General features: G+C 55.7%; 1 long non-coding RNA gene across 1 annotated transcript; it reads left to right on the top strand.

Moving 5' to 3' along the window:
* LOC103567203 (uncharacterized) lies at positions 1 to 15,195 on the top strand. The gene is made up of 5 exons (XR_011534447.1): positions 1 to 245; positions 4,524 to 4,780; positions 5,162 to 8,274; positions 8,393 to 8,720; positions 14,197 to 15,195. It is a non-coding gene; the product is annotated as an uncharacterized lncRNA (long non-coding RNA).
* The last annotated feature ends 2,852 nt before the right edge of the window (positions 15,196 to 18,047 follow it).

The raw sequence follows: 18,047 nt of genomic DNA, 5'->3' as shown, positions 1-18,047 counted from the left end.
GAAGCCGGATGAAAGGAGTCGCTCCGGGTCACGAGCTTGGCATTTCCCAGCTCCGCCTCCGTGTCCACTCACCTCCAAGGTCAGCCTCTGCAGAGCCACACAACCCGCGGGAGGGACCCCTCCAGGCCCCAGGGGGCTGGCAAGGAGGACTGGGATGGGACAGCAGCCACCGTGTGGTACAGAAGTGAATCCTGTGGCCCCCACCTGTCTGGGAGCGAGTCTGGGCTCTGCCGGTGTGATGCTGGGTGAGTTATTCAACCTCGCTGTACCTGGTTCTTCATCCATAAAATGGGCGTGGGGTGATGGCTGGCTCATAGGTTGCTGTGACGATTGACTATGAACCAAGACAGGTGAGCCACTTAATTCAGTGCCCCAGACAGAGGAAGGGCCCCGCGAGTGGGAGGTGGTGTCATCATTTGCCGGCCATCCATACACTTATTTATATGAATACTTACTGCGGGTTGAATTCCTTATCTTTTGCTTCATAACAAAGTACTTCAAAACTTAGTGGCTTAAAATAGTGAAAATTTGTTATCTCACATTGTTTCTGTGGGTCAGGAACTTGGGGGCTGTGTGGTTCCAGCTCAGGTTTCCCGTGAGGCTGTGTCAGGCTGTCGACCGGGCCACAGGCATCCAAAGGCTGGACTCGGGCTGGAGGACCCTCTTCCAAGGTGGCTTCCTCCCCTGGTGGCAGGCTCGCACTGGCTGTTGGCAGAGGCCTCACTTCCTGGCCACATGGGCCTCTCCACAGGGCCGCTTGGATGTCCTCACCACACGGCGGCTGGCTTCCCCAGACTGAGCGACCCGCGAGAACAAGGCGGCAGCTGCGATGTCTCCTATGACCTAAGCTCGGAAGTCACACTCTGTCACCTACGCAGTATCCTGTTGGTGACACAGGTCCGAGCTGCTGGCTGTGGGAGGGGATGACACAAAGGTGTGGACGCCAGGATCTCTGGGGAGCCATCTCGGAGGCTGGCCGCACTGTGCCATGCCTCGGGGACGGACAGGAAGCAAGACCACCGTTGTTGATGTCATGGCTGAGCGTGACTGTGTGTGTAAATGGCAAAAACCAGCATGGCGAACCCAAAGAAACAGCTGGAGACGCATCCTGTGAAGATGAACAGGGTGGCATGTGACAGTGGTCAGAGAGAAGGCCTCTTCAGGAGGGTTGGGGTGGGTTTGAGCCTGAGGGTGGACCCAGCCCGCCATGGAAGGGTGGGGGGAGGCAGTCCCAGGCAGAGGGAACAGCGCCTGTGCACTGTGAGAGGGCCGTTCTGCCTGGCTCTAATGCTCGCTTGCGTGCGTCCCTCTTTGACTCAGTTTCCCCGTCTATAAAAGGGGGATAATAACCGTTCCCACTTCCTATAGGCGTTTCTACAAGGGAAGCCCCTAGCACAGGGCCTGGGGCCGAGTGAGTGCTGGGGACGTGAGCGTCGGGATCCTCACTCGACACTCTGATGTTGACTGGGCTGCCATCCTAAGCATTGCCTGATGACGGTCTCGCTTCCTTTAACGTAATCCTCTAGGAAGGGAGAGGGACCAAGGAGCCAGTGTGGGGGACCCTGTGGCCCGGGGGCGGGAGTAAAGCTGGCGTGGGGGTGCTCTCTCTGAAAATATGGGGGCGTGCGTGGAAGGCTCCCCTCAGGAGAAACACAGGAGTCTAGAAAGGTGAGGCGGGGGACAAAGGCCTGGGACACCCCCCGGGGGGAGCCTGCAGGGTCTCTTAGGGACCGGAGGGCAGCTCGCTGTGGCTTCAGACCACTGAACCTCAGGGTCTCCGTGGACACAGGGAGGATCGAGGGAAATGGCTGGTGCGGAGGGAGGGGCCTTGAACATCACAGTCGGATGGGCTTTCCCGGGGGCGGGATCGACCAGCAGGAGGGAGGCAGGGATGGGTTTGCCGTTCCAGAAGATCCCTCTGGCTGCCAGGAGGAGGCGTGGGCGGTGAGGCAGAGGAAACAGGGAGCAGGCGGGAGAGATGCTGGGGCCTGGCCCAGAGCGGGGGTGTGGGAATGGGGGGGCTGGGAGGGCAGAGGGAGCCAAGGAGGAGAAGCGGCAGGAGGAGAGGGCAGGGCAGCCCTCTTCTCAGGCCCTGGCAGGGCTCCCCTCCTGTCCAGGGATCTGTCCTAACCTGCTTTCCCCGACCTCTGACCTCCCCGACCTAAGATAACACTCAGCAGACGCATGAGGCTGTATGAGGCCTCTTCAGCACTGCTCCACCAGAGCACTCATTACATTGATGGTGGCGACCGTTTATGGAGTACCTGCTATATTCCAGGCACCACACACACACACAGACACACACCCCATGACATTTAAACCCCACAAGAACCTAGTAAGGTAGATATTATGGCTCTCATCTTGTAGATGAGGATCTCAAGGATCAGAGAGGTGAAGTAATTTGCCCAAAGTCACACAGCTAGTAAGAGTCAGGATCTCACCAAATCAGCTAATATATGGAACATGCTTACACCAGAGCCTGGCACCAGCAGGCACTCAATAAATGCTGGCACTGTTTTTGTTAGTACCATCAGCTAGGTGTGCCTGGCTACAAGGTCCATAGCCCCGGGGCCTCACTGACTCATCTTGCTCAGTTCTCGAGCTCTGTTATCTATGTGTCTGCTCCATGGGCTGTGGGATCCTGCATAGCAGGAACGGCCGGGTTGCTCTGTGGGTCCCTAGCACCCCGCCTCGGGTGGCTGAGAGTAGGTGCTCAGTGATGCCAGACTGAATAAAGGAGACAGGAAGCTCCTGGAGGGCAAGGACTATGTCCTAAGAATCACGGGATTCCCCCAGCCATGAGTGTCCCTGAGAATCATGGGATTTCCCCAGCCATGGCTGTCCCTGAGAATCATGGGATTTCTCCAGCCACGGCTGTCCCTGAGAATCATGGGATTTCCCCAGCCACGGCTGTCCCTGAGAATCATGGGATTTCCCCAGCCATGGCTGTCCCTGAGAATCATGGGATGTCTCTGTGGGAGGAGCCTCCGTCACCACTTCCACCAGGACAGTCCTTTTCTCCTACCAGCCGCCTCCCCCGTCCTCAGGAATCAGCCCATAGTCAGCTCCCACCAGCCCCACCTTCCTCCTAGCCCTGGCTCTGGGCCCTCCGAGGCCTCACCCGGAGGAGCACATCCATCCTGACGCTCTGGTCTGCCGTGGCCTTCCCACGAACGGGCCTGGAGCCCCTGTCTCTGCCTCGGGCAGGGGCAGGGGGACCGGCCGCCTGGGGTCCCGGCCTGGCCTCTGGCTTTTGGTGGGAGCCTGGGCAGGCCCCTGTCCCCTCCGGGCCTCAGTGTCTGCACCCTCCACTGAGGCACCACGAAGCGTCCCCTTGTTCTGCCGTCCCAGAGGTTGGGCAGGTGCGGGACAAGCCCCACCTCCCTGCCAGTCTCTCCAGGCCGCTGGGTCTGCCCCTGACTGGCTGGTGTGTCGTTCCCCCGTCTGGGCCTCAGTTTCCCCAACAACGAGATGAGCATGGTCATTTTCATCACTTTTACTCAGCCTCGTCGGTTTGCTACAAGGATCCAGCTGGATGGAGGGTGAGGAAGTTCTGTTAATAGCTCTCGGGCGCCTCTGGGTCCTTGAGGCTCAGGGGGAAGCGGCATGTCTCCTTAAGGCCACTAGGTGGTGCCAGCGGGCCACCCATCTCCCTGAAGGCTGTCAAGTTCCACCCTGGGTTACTGCAGGACCACAGCCATGTACCTCCTCCCACTGAGACGGGCCAGCTGGCAGAGGCAGGCTGTGCTGGGGTTAGGGACGGGTTTTAGGGTCAAGCAAACTTGAACTTGAAGTTCTACTCCGGGCCCTGCTCTTGGTGAGTGTCCTGGGTCTCTGCTTGGCAATTAACTCGCCGGGTGTCACTGGGCATGTCACAGGACCTGCGACTTGAGGTTCTTCATCTGGGAAACAGGACAACGTGTCTTTTCTCCTGGGGCATCCTGGAGACCAAGTGACATCGGTCGTGTAAAATATCCATCCCGCCTTCTGGCCCAGAGCGAGCCTCTGTGAGCACGTCTGTCACCAGCCATTACTACTTTACATGTCAGAGTCTCCCCTGGGGAGAACCTCGGGCAGGAAGCCCAGAGAACTGGATCTGAATTTGGCAAGTCCCTTCTCATCTCTGGTTCTCTGTTGGCCCCAACGGACATTGAGAGACTGGGAGCGTCGTGGAGAAATAAGGGCTTGGGAATCCGACAGACTTGGTGTGAATGCGGCCCACCTCTCCTCTTCCCAGCTGTGCGCCCTTGGGCCTCCCTGGTAATGTTTGTGATGGTTTGTTCTAAGTCTGTCTTCTGGGTTCTAAGTTCCAGGAAGGCCTGGATCTTATGTATTTAGCTTACCTACTAAATTCATTCCTCAGTTTAGGGTCGGGCACAAAGTCAGTCCTCAATAAACAAGAGCCATTGTGATTATTACTGTGTGATTACTATATACATTCACTCAACAACAGTAGCAGGCCCTGTGGTCAGAGCTTCCCCTGCATTATTGCTGATAATCCTGTCATTATCTCTATTTTACAGGTGAGAAAACAGGCCCAGAGAAGGTGGGTCCTTGCCCAGGCTCACACAGCTACGGAGCAGTAGAAGCTGGCATTTGAAACTGAGCCCCAAGACAGATTCGTGTTGACAGATGTATAAACTGAATACTGACCCTCCAGAGAGATCCACGCCCTAATCCCGGGAACCCCTGTGAATGTCACCTCCCGATGGCAAAGGGATTCTGCAGATGGGAAGAAGTGAAGGATCTTGAGATGGGAACATTATCCCCGATTATCCAGGTGGGCCTAATGTCATTGCAAGGATCCTTCTCAGAGGGAGGTGGGAGCGTCAGAGTGGGAAGAAGAGAATGGACAGCAGAGGGAGGAAAGGCCACGTGATGTGGGAATGAAGGCAGCACCCATTCTAGAAAAGCCAGGAAGGGAATTTCCCCTAGAACCCCCAGAAGGAAGAGCCCGGCTGACACCTTTCACCCAGTGACACAGACCTCGGACTTCGGACTCCAGAACTGTAAGGTAATAAAAGCGTGTTGTTTTAAGCTATGAGGCTCTGGGCCATTTTTTACAGCAGCCACAGGAAACTAAGAAACAGGCAAATGAGATAATGTCTGAAAAGCCCCTGGCATACAGTTGGAGCTCACTAAATGCTCTTTCCTCTTCCAGCTATAAGTCCCGGGATCTTCCAGCTCAACCAGCCCATTTTACTGACGACGTGGAGCCTGAGGCCACAGTTAGGGGTCAACTTGCCCCGTCCCGCCGAGATGAGTGGCGGGAGGGCGCTGTCTCCTGGCACATCCTGGGGGTCCTTGCTCTGCTCTTCTGGACTCCAGCCCTGGGCAGCCTGGGCGAAATCATCTAGTCCAAACCCATTTTCCGAGTGAGGAAACTGAGGCCTGGAGTTGTCCGAGAGTTGGACTCGAGTCCCTAAGTGACAGGGGATGTGCAGGCCCTGAATCCCCAGGGAGTCCTCTCGGCAAGGCCCTCCCCTCCCCCTCTGGAGCGCCGCTCCTCCCCGTGTATCCCCAGCAGACAGGGGCCAGCGGGGTCTGGGAAAACCACATCAGGAGCGGCCCAGCTGTGGTGCAGGAATTCGAGAGCAGCTCCTTAGTGGCCTTCAGCCTGGGAAAGCTCTGAGGCCTTCCTGTCCCCGCCCGCCTTGCCGCTTAGGGCCAGCCCTGTCCCCAAGGCTGTGAGAAGTCGCCTGGAGGCAGTGTCCAGTGGGGTGGAGGAAAGAGCGGCCTAGAATGGAGGGACTTGATCCCCGATCCTAAGCCAGTTAGTGGCATTATCCTGGATTATCCTAAACCGAGCTCAGGGCCCTGGGCTTGTCTAGGGGAGCATAGGTCTCCCTGCCCCCGGCATGTGGGGGTTCCAGTGGTGCCCTAACACCCAGCGACACAGGCACAGTTCTTACATAAAGCATTCACACCCACTGGCACCCTCAGACCTCACAACAACCCTGTAACGGCGAGGCTGCTGCTGTCCCATTTTACAGATGGAGAAACTGAGGCTCGGAGAGAGAAAGGGACTCTCCCCAAGTCAAGGTCCTGTGGTGGCAGCACTGGGACTCTGCTAACTCCGTGAGTTCTCGCGATGACCCTGGACTCGTCTCTGGCAATTCGGTCCCAGTCTTGCTGTGGGGCCTTGAGTAATCTCCCTCTCTGAGCCTCGACTCTCCTCTGTGAACTAGGACATAATAATAGTATCCACCTCATTGGGGCGCCTGCGGAATCACCGAGTGCGTGAGCCCCGCGCCTGGCACGCGGTGAGTGCTCCATCTTCGCTGAGCCTCATCACCATCACACTAGCCGATTGGATAACCGCAAATACTACTGCGCGGGGCCAGGAGCCCAGCACAACACGCCCTGCCCCCGGGGCTGGGGGAAGACGCCAATAAACACACAGGTCCTGCGGGAGGTGAAGGAACGACCACGAGAGCAAGGAGGGGGCTGCCTGGCGTGTTCAAGCAACACTGAAGAGGCCAGTGTGGTCCTAGGGGGTTAGAGACGCGGCAGTGGCAGGAGGAGAAACCAGAGAGGTGGGGGGTGGGGCAGAGCCACCGACCACGGTGGCCTTTGGGCGGACATCAGCTTTCCTTGAGCCAAGTGGGGAGCCATCGCAAGGTGTCCTCATTGTCCACTAAACGCTCAAAGCCTGAAATGGGCCCTTAGATCCTGGGTCACTGTCTGAGGAGTGGAATGGCCACCCGCTAGCTAACCACCCTCCTGCGCCCAGGACCCGCCCACGGCCCCGCCCCCTCCCTGCGATGCTCCAGAACCCTGAGAATCAGGTGGTCCTAAAGTGTCAGCGCTCAGAGGGACCTTGGAGGCCATTTGGCTCCAATTACAGATGAAGAAAGGAGGCTGGGGCGCGGAGGGGAAGGGGCTTGTCCGGGGCCTCTCAGCGCATCCGCGGCTGTGCCAGCTGTGACGCCCAAGGCTCCTGCCTCCTGGAGCAGGGCCCCTCCCGCTGCAGAGCCCTCGGTGAACGGGACGTTTTGTTCTTCTGGCCCAGATCCAAGGAGTCCCCAGGGACACACTCTGGTTTGCCTTTGCCAAAGGCCTCGCCAGCTAAGGGTCCCTTCTAGGCTGTGGGGCTGCAGCCATGTCTGGCAGAAGCTGCGCCCTCCTGGGGCCGGCCTCCCGCCTGCACCGGCATTGAGGAGTCCGCGTGCATGTGAGGATGGGCACCCTGTGCAGCTCCTCATCCCAGGCACCCTGCTCCCAGGGCTTCCATTCCAAGCACAGACATCGAAACACAATAAGCAGCCGCTCACTGCCCACTTCCGGGGTCACCCTGTTGGAGCAAGAAGCTCCTGACCTCTCTCCCCACCCCGTGGATGTTCATGGTGGTTCTGTAGCTGCCACTGCCGGCTCCTCAGCTGCAGTTCAAGGGGAGGGAACACCAGCCATTCATACTCTCTGATCTTGCATTCATTCATCTCTCTATCTTCTTGCCCATTGGTCCATGCATTCATCCATACACCCACCTGCCCAATTGCCCCACCCACATATCTAGCCTTCCATCCATCCATCCATCCATCCATCCATCCATCTATCCATCCACTGATCTGAACAGCCACCAGTCTGTCTGATTGTTACTGGTCCATCGTCTCATCCATCCAACCCGTCCATCCAGCCATCCATCAATCCATCCATTCATCCATCCTATGCTCTCTCTCTTACACCTACTGTTTGCCCAAAAACCTCTCTCTCTGCCTGTGCGTTGGTCTACATATCCATCATCCACCTATCCCCTTACCAACTTCCCTGCCCGTCCGTCCATTCCCTCACCTTCCTCCCATCCATCCATCTCCCCACTCCACTCCCACTGCTCTGCCAACCAACCTGTCAGCCTGTCTCTTGGTCCATCTACCCCTTCATGCAACGTTCACGGAGGCATATCCTGTGGGACTCAGCGTTGTAACTATAGCACCTACAGTAATAGCTGCCACTTACTGGACACTTGTTTTATGCCAGACACTCTACCTACGTTCTCACTTAATCCTCACAACAACCTGTCGTCGTTTGACAGATGAGGGAACATGCTGGATGGCCTCAATTAGACAACTGTCAAATTGCTTCATTCCAAGAGCAGCTTTACAAGATAGATGCTGTCATCATTTTGCAGATGTGGAAACTGGCCATGCAATTTGCCTGAAGTCACAGCAGTAATGAAGGACAGGATTTGGACGCAAGTGTTCTGACTCCGAGTTCCGTCCTCCTTCCTTCTGACCACCGCCTCCTGAGACCCGATGGCCAGACCTGGCTGCCCCGGTGTGTGACTGTGTGTGTCATTCAGCCTCGGGCCTCAGTTTCCTTGCCTGTACAAGAGGGGGCTGTGGGAGTGGCTGCTGACTTCCTTCCTTTCTTCCTCTGTCTCCTTCTCATGAAGAGCCAGGCAGGACCGGGAGATGAGCTGGGCCAGGGGAACCTCTGAGATCCGGCCTTGGACATGGCTTGGCCCAGTGTGAACCCACGGATGACCCCATTTCACTGGCTCGCTCCACAAATATCCTTCACTGAGTGTGTACCGCCTCAGGGCACAGCCCCGGGGACTCCGTTCCTCACCTCCGCTTCAGGGCAGGCGACCCAGCCAGGGGGAAGGGTGCAGCCCCGCAAGAAGAGGAGAGTGACGTCTGCTGCCAGCTTGCTATGAGAGCACGACGTTTCCCTCGGTTTTCTCATCTGCCCAACGGGCTAGCAGCACTCGCCTCGGAGGAGTAAGTGAAATGATGTGATGTGAACACGCTCCCCACGCCCTCTCCTCTCCCTTGCTTCTGTGCAATAACAGGGCTGGGCTCGAGCGGACGTCCCAAGGCGGGCTCGTGGTTGGACTTCAGGAGCAGGAGCCCCTGAAACCATAGGCCGTGTTTGTGTGTGCACGTGCAGTCTTCACCAAGAAGGCCTGTGTCTTTCATCAGATTCTCAAAAGGCTCGTGACTTAGTTGCTAATGATTATAATCACTAATTGAGTGCTGACTTAGAGCCAGCACCTGTAAGTGCTCGGTGCTTAGTACACCTTACTTCATTTAATTCTTAGTAGACAGTAGATGGAATAGTGATTGAGCTCAGGAACTCTAGAGCCTCATTGTCTGGGATCAAATCCTGGCTCCGTTGCTTCCCAGCTGTGTGACCTTGGACAATGACCTAACCACTCGGTGCCTCAGTTTCCTCAGATCTAAATTAGATGACAAAGCTATTTGCTTCATAGGGTTGTTTTGAGGAGTAAATACAGGAACAGAGCTTAGAACCATGCCTGCCCCTAAGCAAGAGCTCAGTAAATACTGTCTTAAAGTAGATGAGGAAATGGAGGCTCAGAGAGGTCAAGGAACTTGTCTATAGTCAACCAGCTGGGAAAGAGCCCAGATTCTAAGCCTGGTGGTCTGAGACTGGAGCCCTTGCATTTAATGGATATGCTCACTGTGTGTTCTTGAAAAGACCCTGACTTCATCCCACATGCACCCTAATTCTTACATTCAAGGCTCTAGATTTTACTGACAAGGGAGAGGTTCTGGCCACACTGGTCTCCAAGGTTCCCTGACATTCTGACACTTGAGACTTCCACTGTGCGAGTCCCCCCATCTGGGGACCGTTGACCCAGCAGGCTGACAGGCCTCCAGAGGAGCAGCAGAGAAAGAGCGAGAGAGCACGTGTGGGCACCTGAATGTGTGCACATCCCCTTCCCGTGCCGCCCCCCTCCAGCCTCCACAGGGTGCAGCTCCCAGGCCTCCCTGCACAGCCTCCCAGGAGAGGCGCCCCCGCAGACTCCGCTCCCTCCCGGCGCCATGTGACACTGGCGGGTGGTGTGGGAGGGAGGAGGAGATGAGCTCGTCACTGGCTGACAGCTCTCCCTCTGGGGCAGGGAGCTCCCTGGCTGCAACCCTACCCCAGATGGCTTTTAACAGAAGAGGAAACAGAGAAGTGCTTTGCTGGGCCACTTCCTGGCTTAGCAGGACCTGGGCAAGCATCACTTCTCAGGGCCTCGTTCTGCTCATTCATAAAATAAGGACAATTGCTCCTATGCCACTGGGCTGTGGCGGACACGACAGGAGAAAAGGCATGTGTGTAAAATACCCAGCCCCACAGACTCCACACTCTCAGGTCCTCTCCATCCTGTTCCTCTCTGGAGGAAGAAGGGGACTCCTGGTCTGAGACCAGAAGTGGCATCCTTTAGCATCTTGTCTCAGGGACGGGAGTTCAGCTGAGGCAATGGCTGGAGACCTGGTGTGGGCTGGGGTGGCCTGTGCAGGTGACGAAGCCACAGGTACTTGATATCAGCAAAATGGCCCAGCACAACTCCATCTGTGGCCTCCTGGAGCTGAGCGAATGAGCTCCCTTCTCCAACAGACCTCAGGCTCCACTTTGTTCAACTGAGTCTCCAAGAACTCCACCAGCCGTACCATCCTGTGGGCTGGGTGGCTATCTCAAAGCGCACACGGCCAGAGGGTGGCAGTGGGGGAGCCTTCTCCCTACTCTGCATATTTGCTTTCCAACAAATACCTTTTAGAGCACCGACTACATGCTAGGTGCCAGGTTCTAGGTGCTGGGGGTACGGCAATGAACACGAGACTGTAGGAAGCTGATATTCCGGCGCGGACAGTCAGACTGCACTCGGCAGGTAGTGAGGAGTTTGTGCTTAGTGCCGTTGAGTCGATTCCGACTCCTAGCGACCCCGTGTAGAGCACAGCAGAGCAGACGCCTGCCCATCTTTTTGCGCCATCCTCTCATCCTCTGGCGCTGTTTCAGATGGTGCTCTGCTGCTATTCACAGCGTTATCATGGCCAATTTTTTCAGAAGTGGGTGGCCGGGTCCTTCTTCCCAGTCTGTCTCAGCCTGGAAGCTCCGCCGAAACCTGTCCATCACGGGTGACCCTGCTGGTATCTGAAATACCAGTGACATAGCTTTCAGCATCACAGCAACATGCAGCTGCCACAGTATGACACCCAACAGGCGGGTGATGTGGTTCCCTGACCAGGAAACGAACCCGGGCCCCGGCAGTGAGAGCACTGGCTCTTAACCACTAGACACCAGGGCTGGCTAGTGATAAGCACTGTGAAGGACCACAAAGCAGACGGAGGAGACGTGGAGGGACCGGGTGCTCATTAGGCCGAGGGTCAGAGAAGGCCTCCTCCATGGGAGACATCTGAGCAGGACCAGAGGAGCCAGGTGGGGGCCACGTGAGGATCTGGGGCAAGAGCATTCTGGGCAGAGGTCAACTGCAAGGCGCTGAGTCTCCAACTGCCTGTCAGGATTGAGAATCGTCAAGAAGTCCCCGGGGCTGTGCGCAGTGAGCTGGGCGGTGGGAGGACGCGCATGGGGGGAGAGTGGAAAAGGTGGGGTCAGGGGAGGTGATAAGGAATTTGGCTTGGGGTCCTGAGCTTGAAGGGCTGGTGAGGAGTCTGCAGGCCCAGCCTTGCCTGCCCAGGCTGGGGAGAGGGGACACATTTTGTGGGGTCAGTCCTCTGAGACCCCAGATCCCCACAGTAAGCCACTTGGACCTAGCGCCTGCACAAGAACACGCTCTTGAAATTCTGGGTTCAGCCTAAGAGCCTTAAAGCACCAGCGGCTCATCTGGGCCAGCCCCCTTTGCTCACATAAGCCCACATGGCGGATAAAGAAATTGAGGCTCAGAGGGGAGAAATGACCTCCCCGGGGACACCCAGCCCCCGAGTGCGTCTGCATCCTGAGATGCGCTCTTCCCACTTTGGCATACTGCAGCCCTCTTTCAAAATGATGTTTGTGAACATTAGTCTCAGTAAAGACAGCTAAAAAGCATGGGTTGGAGATGTTTTTAGCTGCCTGTAAGCCAGATAAAAGGTTCTGTTGTTGCAAAAATGCTCTTCTTGTGTATGCTATAAGCATCCATCAATTTCCGAAATTATCCAGCCTCCCTAACGAGAAATGACGGGCGCTTTCTGAATTTGAGATGAAGAGGGCTTTTTTTGGTTGTTGGTGGTGGTTTACTCATATCAGACTCTTTTCCTGCCCTGAGTGTAATATCCTAAGTTTCAGGGAGGCAGAGGCTGTTTTTTTTTCATCTCTGCAGCCCTGGCAGAGGAGGCTTCTCCTGAGTGGCCGCTCGGACACCTACAGTTGTGTGACGCTCTATATTCACACGCAGGTAGATCAGCATATAGTATGGTTATTGAACAAATGAATGAACGACTGAATGAGTTGGGCTCAAAAAAGGCACGTCTTCAGGTTCTACGTAGCCAGGGATCACCAGCCTGAGACCTCTGCCTTAGGGTAAAGAGGAGAAGTCATATTTTTAGGGGAGGATGATAAGCCAGGAATCAGTCAAAAAGCTGACAAAAGAAATTCCAAATTTGGGTCCCCTGTCCAGAGCGAAGATGCAGGCACATCAATGCTAGAAGGGACCAGCATGAGTCAGTTGTCACCAGGTTATGCTGCATAACAAGCAAACCCAAATCTCAGGTTCTTACAACAACTATTTATCTCTCGCCCCTGTTGCATGTCGGTGGCGGGGGGCCCAGCTGCAGCAGCTGTGTGGTCCAGGCTGTGGTCAGGGTCACCTCGGCTCCACAGGCCTCTAGTCCCAGGACGCAGGCTGAAGAAGCAGCTCCTGTCTGGGATGTTACGTCTCAAGGCAGAGGGCAGGAGCTCGACAGGGATGGGACAGCTCCCAATGGCTCTTGAAGCCTCCACCACAAACCATCACACCGTCACTTAGGCCCACATTTTGGGGTTCAATCCAGTCACATGGCCAAGACCAACATCAATGAGCAGGACTGATGATGAATATTTGCTAACAATGGTATAATCCTTACTAGGATTTAGGGACCCCTGAGTCCAGCAGATTCGAAACTGTTCTCAGAAGCATTCTCCAACCCTCTCGGGCCACAGAGAACGAAGGAAGAGAGGGGTACCAGTGGACAGGGCTCGGGGACCGCCACCTCCAGCAACAACACCTCACTGTGAGGTGGCCACGTACATTTTCATTTGAAAGCTGCTTTAAAAAAAAAAGATTTTAAAAAATCATTGGTCTAACACAAGTCCTCCGTATTACAGACAGGGAGACAGAGACTTCACAAGGAGACACACGTGAAGCTGATCAGTGGCAGAGCTGGGACGCACGCCCAGCAAGAGACCTCTTCAGACAGCACCCAGGTCAACATGTATTCATATATTCATTCAACAAATATTTACTGCCCAATAACTCTGGGCGAAATTTTGGCAATCATAGCATTCTCCTTCATTCAGTCTATATTTTGACAACTTACTTGGTGCCTCATTCATTCATTCATTCAAAAACTATTTTCTGAGGGCCTACTATAGGCCAGGCCAGGCTACAGGCACTGGGCATACAGCGGTGAATAAAACCAATTTTCTGACCGTGGAATTTGCATTCTAGGGCAGACACAGATAATAAATGAAATAAACTATATATGTACAAAGTGTGATAAGCACTATGAAGAAGAAAAAAAAAAAAGCAGAGAGAGGGGCTGGCCCGGTGGCACAGCGGTTAAGTTCTCACGTTCTGCTTTGCCGGCCCGGGGTTCGCCTGGTTCAGATCCCGGGTGCAGACATGGCACTGCTTGGTACGCCATGCTGTGGTAGGCGTCCCACATATAAAGTAGAGGAAGTTGAGCATGGATGTTAGCTCAGGTCCAGCCTTCCTCAGCAAAAAGAGGAGGATTGGCAGCAGATGTTAGCTCAGGGCTAATCTTCCTCAAAAAAAAAAAAAAAAAAGCTGAGGGAGGGAGTAAAGAGTGCCAGAGGGGTCATTTTGGACAGAGTGGCCAGGGAAGGTGTCTTTCCATAGGTGAAATCTAAGCAGAGATGTGGGTGAAGTGAGAGATGAAGCCACATGTGTCTGGAAAGAGAGGTGGTGGATAGAGCAAGTGCAAAGGCCCTGAGGTGGGTGCGTACCTAGGGGCTTGGAGGCACAGCGGAAGGCCTAAGTGAGGTCAGAGGGCATGAGGTCAGAGATGTGGCCCGAACCTCAGCGGTCCCAGGAAGGAGGCTGGGTTTTGCTGATGTGGTGAGGACCCCCGGGACGGTTTGCATCAGGGGAGAGGTCTGATCTGTGTCGTCCACGCGCACAGCTTGGGTGAAGAACCCAGGGCAGGGAGCCCTATGAAGGGGGCTCTTGCCACTGTCTGCTGGCGGCTCAGAGGGCTGGGGGTGGTTTCAGCGTGTGGTCAAGACCGTCCCACTCCCAACCCCACTTCACAGGGAGCAGAGCCCGGGGAGATGGCCAAGACAGCGGACGCCCACCCCGGGGGCAGCAGGCTAGCGGATGGAACCGTGAGAGGGGCGGGGCCTGCCTCCGGGAGTGATGGACAGAGGAACAGCGCCTCTCCTCCAGTGGTGCCCAGGCTCTGCGAGCTCCCATTTGGCTGGAATTCTGCCCCGGCGGCTGGCTGGGCGGGAAACGCCTCCCAGGTGCCCGCCTCGCAGGAAAACCGCCCAGATGACGGGCCACTGATCTGTGATTCCAGCCACGCTCAGGACGCAGCTGCCACTTGATTCGTCCAGATCTTTCCCTTTCCATCAACCTCCCGACCCCCTTCCTCCCATGAAAAAGTAAATGAGGTCCTTGGAGGGGTGGGTATTCTCTTCCTCATTTTCTTTTCACCTGGTATCTCCTTCTAACATCGGGGAAGCCGTCCCCTGCCCGGGAAGTCTTCCCAAGCGTCCGCCACTTCTCGCTCTTTCCGTTATGTCCTCCCATAGCTCTTCCGAGGGTTGCTAGTTTCCCTTTTGGTCTGTGATTATTTGATTGATGTCCATCTGTCCCACTCAGTTATGAACTCTGCGGGGGCTCTTTCATTTTGGGGGTGAGCTTGGGTGGGGGTGGGGTCACCGTTGTCTTCCCTACTCCAGCCAAGTCCCGGATGCATAACTCAGTAAACGTGAGTTTCCTGCTTCTGGGGTGTTTTCAAGTCCTGTCTCCTCCAAGGATCAGGACCTGATGGCCAGGAGCTGTCTTAGGATTGGGGTCCTGGGGAGATGTTTTCCTCCAATTTTTTTTGCAGAAAAATACACATAAAATTGTGTGGAAGTCAATCTTCCAGCCCCACTCTAGCCTTCAGATGACTGCAGCCCTGGCCGACATCTTGACTGCAACCTCATCAGAGACCCTGAGCCAGAACCACCCAGCTAAGCTGCTCCTGGATTCCTGACCCTCAGACGCTGGGTGAGATAATAAATGTTTATTGTTGTTTGAAGCTACTAAGTTTTGGGGTACTTTGTTACACAGCAATCGATGACTGATATAGTCACCCACTCTATCCTGGCAAGTTTGGCTGGCGCTGGCCTTTGCTTGCTTCTCAGAATCAGATCCATCCCCAAAGAATGAAGATGCGCCCTCACGGTGGCTTTGGGAAAGAACGTCATCCAATGTGGATTAACTGGCTAGTCTCCTGGGGAGTTTGGAGTTTCCAGTGACTTAGTGAAGACAAAAGGGCTGTGTAGGATGGAAGGGGGAGCAGTGGGGGAAGGGGGAGCAGAAAGAACCCAGATTTGGGCGTGAAGACCTGGGCTGGAGCCCAGCCTCTGTTGCTTGCCAGTCGAGTGACCCTGACAGGTGACTCAGCCTTCCAGGCCGCAGGCTCATTATTCGTCTAATAGACTTAGCTGACAGCACTGCTGTGAGCTTGACAGTCTGTTCCCCCGACTGGGTCTTTTTAAATTGCAAATCCGATCATGTCATTCTTTGCTTAGAACCTATTAGTGGCCTCACATTGCCTGGATAAAGGCGAACAGCCCCGGCTGGCCTGCACCGCCCGCCGCTGTGGGGCCTGCCTCTGCCCAGCTGGCAGGGTCTCCCTCATCCTTGCTCACTATGGCTCTCCCAGCTTTAACCACACCGCCCGTCCACTGGTTTCCTGAAGGTGCCACGTTCGATCCACCCACGGGGCCTGCGGCATGTGTGGGATTTTTCCACCTGGAATATGCCCCCCCTTTAACTTGCTAACTTCTCTGTTACCCTTCAGATCTCAACTTGAATGGGAAGCCTTTGCTGATAACTTAGGCCCCACCTCATGGCCCTCACCGTCATCTGCAATTACAGGGGTATTTGTGTGATAAATAGACAGGCCTGCCTCCCCCCGCCCCCCCCATGTCAGTGAGCACCACAAGGGCGGGGCCCGGCTGCAGGCCCGCACGGGCACACCGTAGGAGCGTAAGTGCTTGTGCTTGTGTGAAATGAATGAGTGAGCACAGGGTGCCCGTTACTGTGCACATGTTAGCTTCCATCCCCTCCCCCATCCCCGGATTCCACTCTGACTTCAGGAGCTCCCCGGGGACCCAGAATTCAGGCCGAGTAAACTTACAGGGCAGATGCTTCCAGATTTCTGTTGGTTCTGAACTTTGGCTGAGCCTTGGCACTATCTGTAGTGTTTTCCAAAAAGCCGATGCCCGGGTCCCACTCTCAGAGGTTCTGGTGTAGAGCTGGAGTGCACTGGACGGCAAGATAATTAAAAGTACCCCCGGCCAAGCCTCAGAACCACTGCCCTGGCCGGAGGGGAGACGAGGGCTCTGGCAGAGACTGGCCAACCTGGAGACTGGAGACTGTCTCACCGTCTAGGATGGTGGGGCTAAAAATAGTGGGAGAAAACCCAGAGGCTGCGATGTGCCAGACACCGTTACAAGGATTTCCTTTAATTAACTCACGTAATCCTCAGAAGAGTCCCATGAAGAGGGTGGTGTTATTACCCCCTTTCACAGGTGGGGAGACTGAGGCATGGAGCTATCAAGTAACTTGCACAATTATCCAGTCTCTTGGTGGCAGAGCCAAGATTTGAACCCCAGGAACTCTGGCTCCAGCATCCAGTGCTGGACCGCCAGCCTATACTGCCAGTGACCCTGGAGAGGTACCCACTGACTGTCCTCACCCTAATGATTGCTTTTGCATCTTCTGGGGGCTAGAGGGGTGGGGCAGCTGCCCATCTGGCGTCTCCATCTTTTGCCGAAAGGATGTGCCCCGAGCCAGCAGCAGGCATCACGGAGACGAGGTCAGACGGGCCCAGCTGACCAATTCCAGCTGGGCTTCTCCGACCCCAAAAGCATCCGCCTGATGGTGGAGCCCATCATCGGTCTCAGGAAGAGACAGGTCGCTATGGAAACCACAGGACTCCACAGCCATACCACCGGCTGGCTTCAAGGAAATATTTTCACGGCTCTTTTGGGGCTCTGCTGTGAGGCGGCCAAGGGGGTTCTAGCTAATTGGGCCCTCCGTTTGGCCAGGACATCAGGTTAAGTCCCGGCATGCAGCAGCAGCCCTGGACCAGCCCTTCTCCTCACCTTGCACCCCGAGAGGTGCTGTTTCCAGCCCTCCCGTGGGAAGGCGCGTTGGTGGGGAGGTCTGTGGGTGATTGACATGTGGGGTTGAGTCTTTAATTAAACCGTGCATCATGTGCCAGTCAGAAGAAAAGAAAGTTCAACTCAAAGCCAGGGTCGTTATCCCGAGCATCATTTCAGGAGCTCTTTCCCATGGCGGAGAGCGTGACCTTGTCTAACAGTTGGGCTGAAATCCTTCCGAGGCCTCTCCGATCTGTTCCCGAGCCCTGCATGTGACTGTGTGGGGTCCGTCAGCATTCAGCCCCTGCCATCGGACTGGGTGACTGGCGCTGGGCTCAGCTTTGACGAGCACCAGACCTGTGGTTCTCAACCCTGGCGCCCGTTCGCATCCCCGGGCAGCTTTCAAAAAACACCCACATCCGGGCCTCACCCCCGGCCAATTAGACACCATCTTTGAGAGTGGCCGGGGCTGAGAACAAGTCCACCTCTGCTCCACACAAACGGGGAAACTGAGGCTCTGAGAGGAGAAGAGACTTGCCCTGGGCCGCCCAGGTGGCAAGGAGCGCTGAGGCCAGCCGGTTGCAGACCCTCTCCATCCGTCTGACACCCCACAGCTCCAAAGGTGGGGGCGGCATCGGGACCTGGCTGGGAAAGGCGGGGGCACCTGGGGGGATCCCTACCTTTTGAAAAAGTGTGGAACAGTGTAAGGCCTTTCTAGTAAAGACGTCCTCATGGGCCAGCAGCCTCGGCATCACCTGGGAGCTTGCTAGAAAGAATCTCAG

The sequence above is a fragment of the Equus przewalskii genome, chromosome 29 (assembly GCF_037783145.1).
Source record: "Equus przewalskii isolate Varuska chromosome 29, EquPr2, whole genome shotgun sequence".
NCBI lineage: Eukaryota > Metazoa > Chordata > Mammalia > Perissodactyla > Equidae > Equus > Equus przewalskii.
This window is presented reverse-complemented; position numbering and strand designations above follow the sequence as displayed.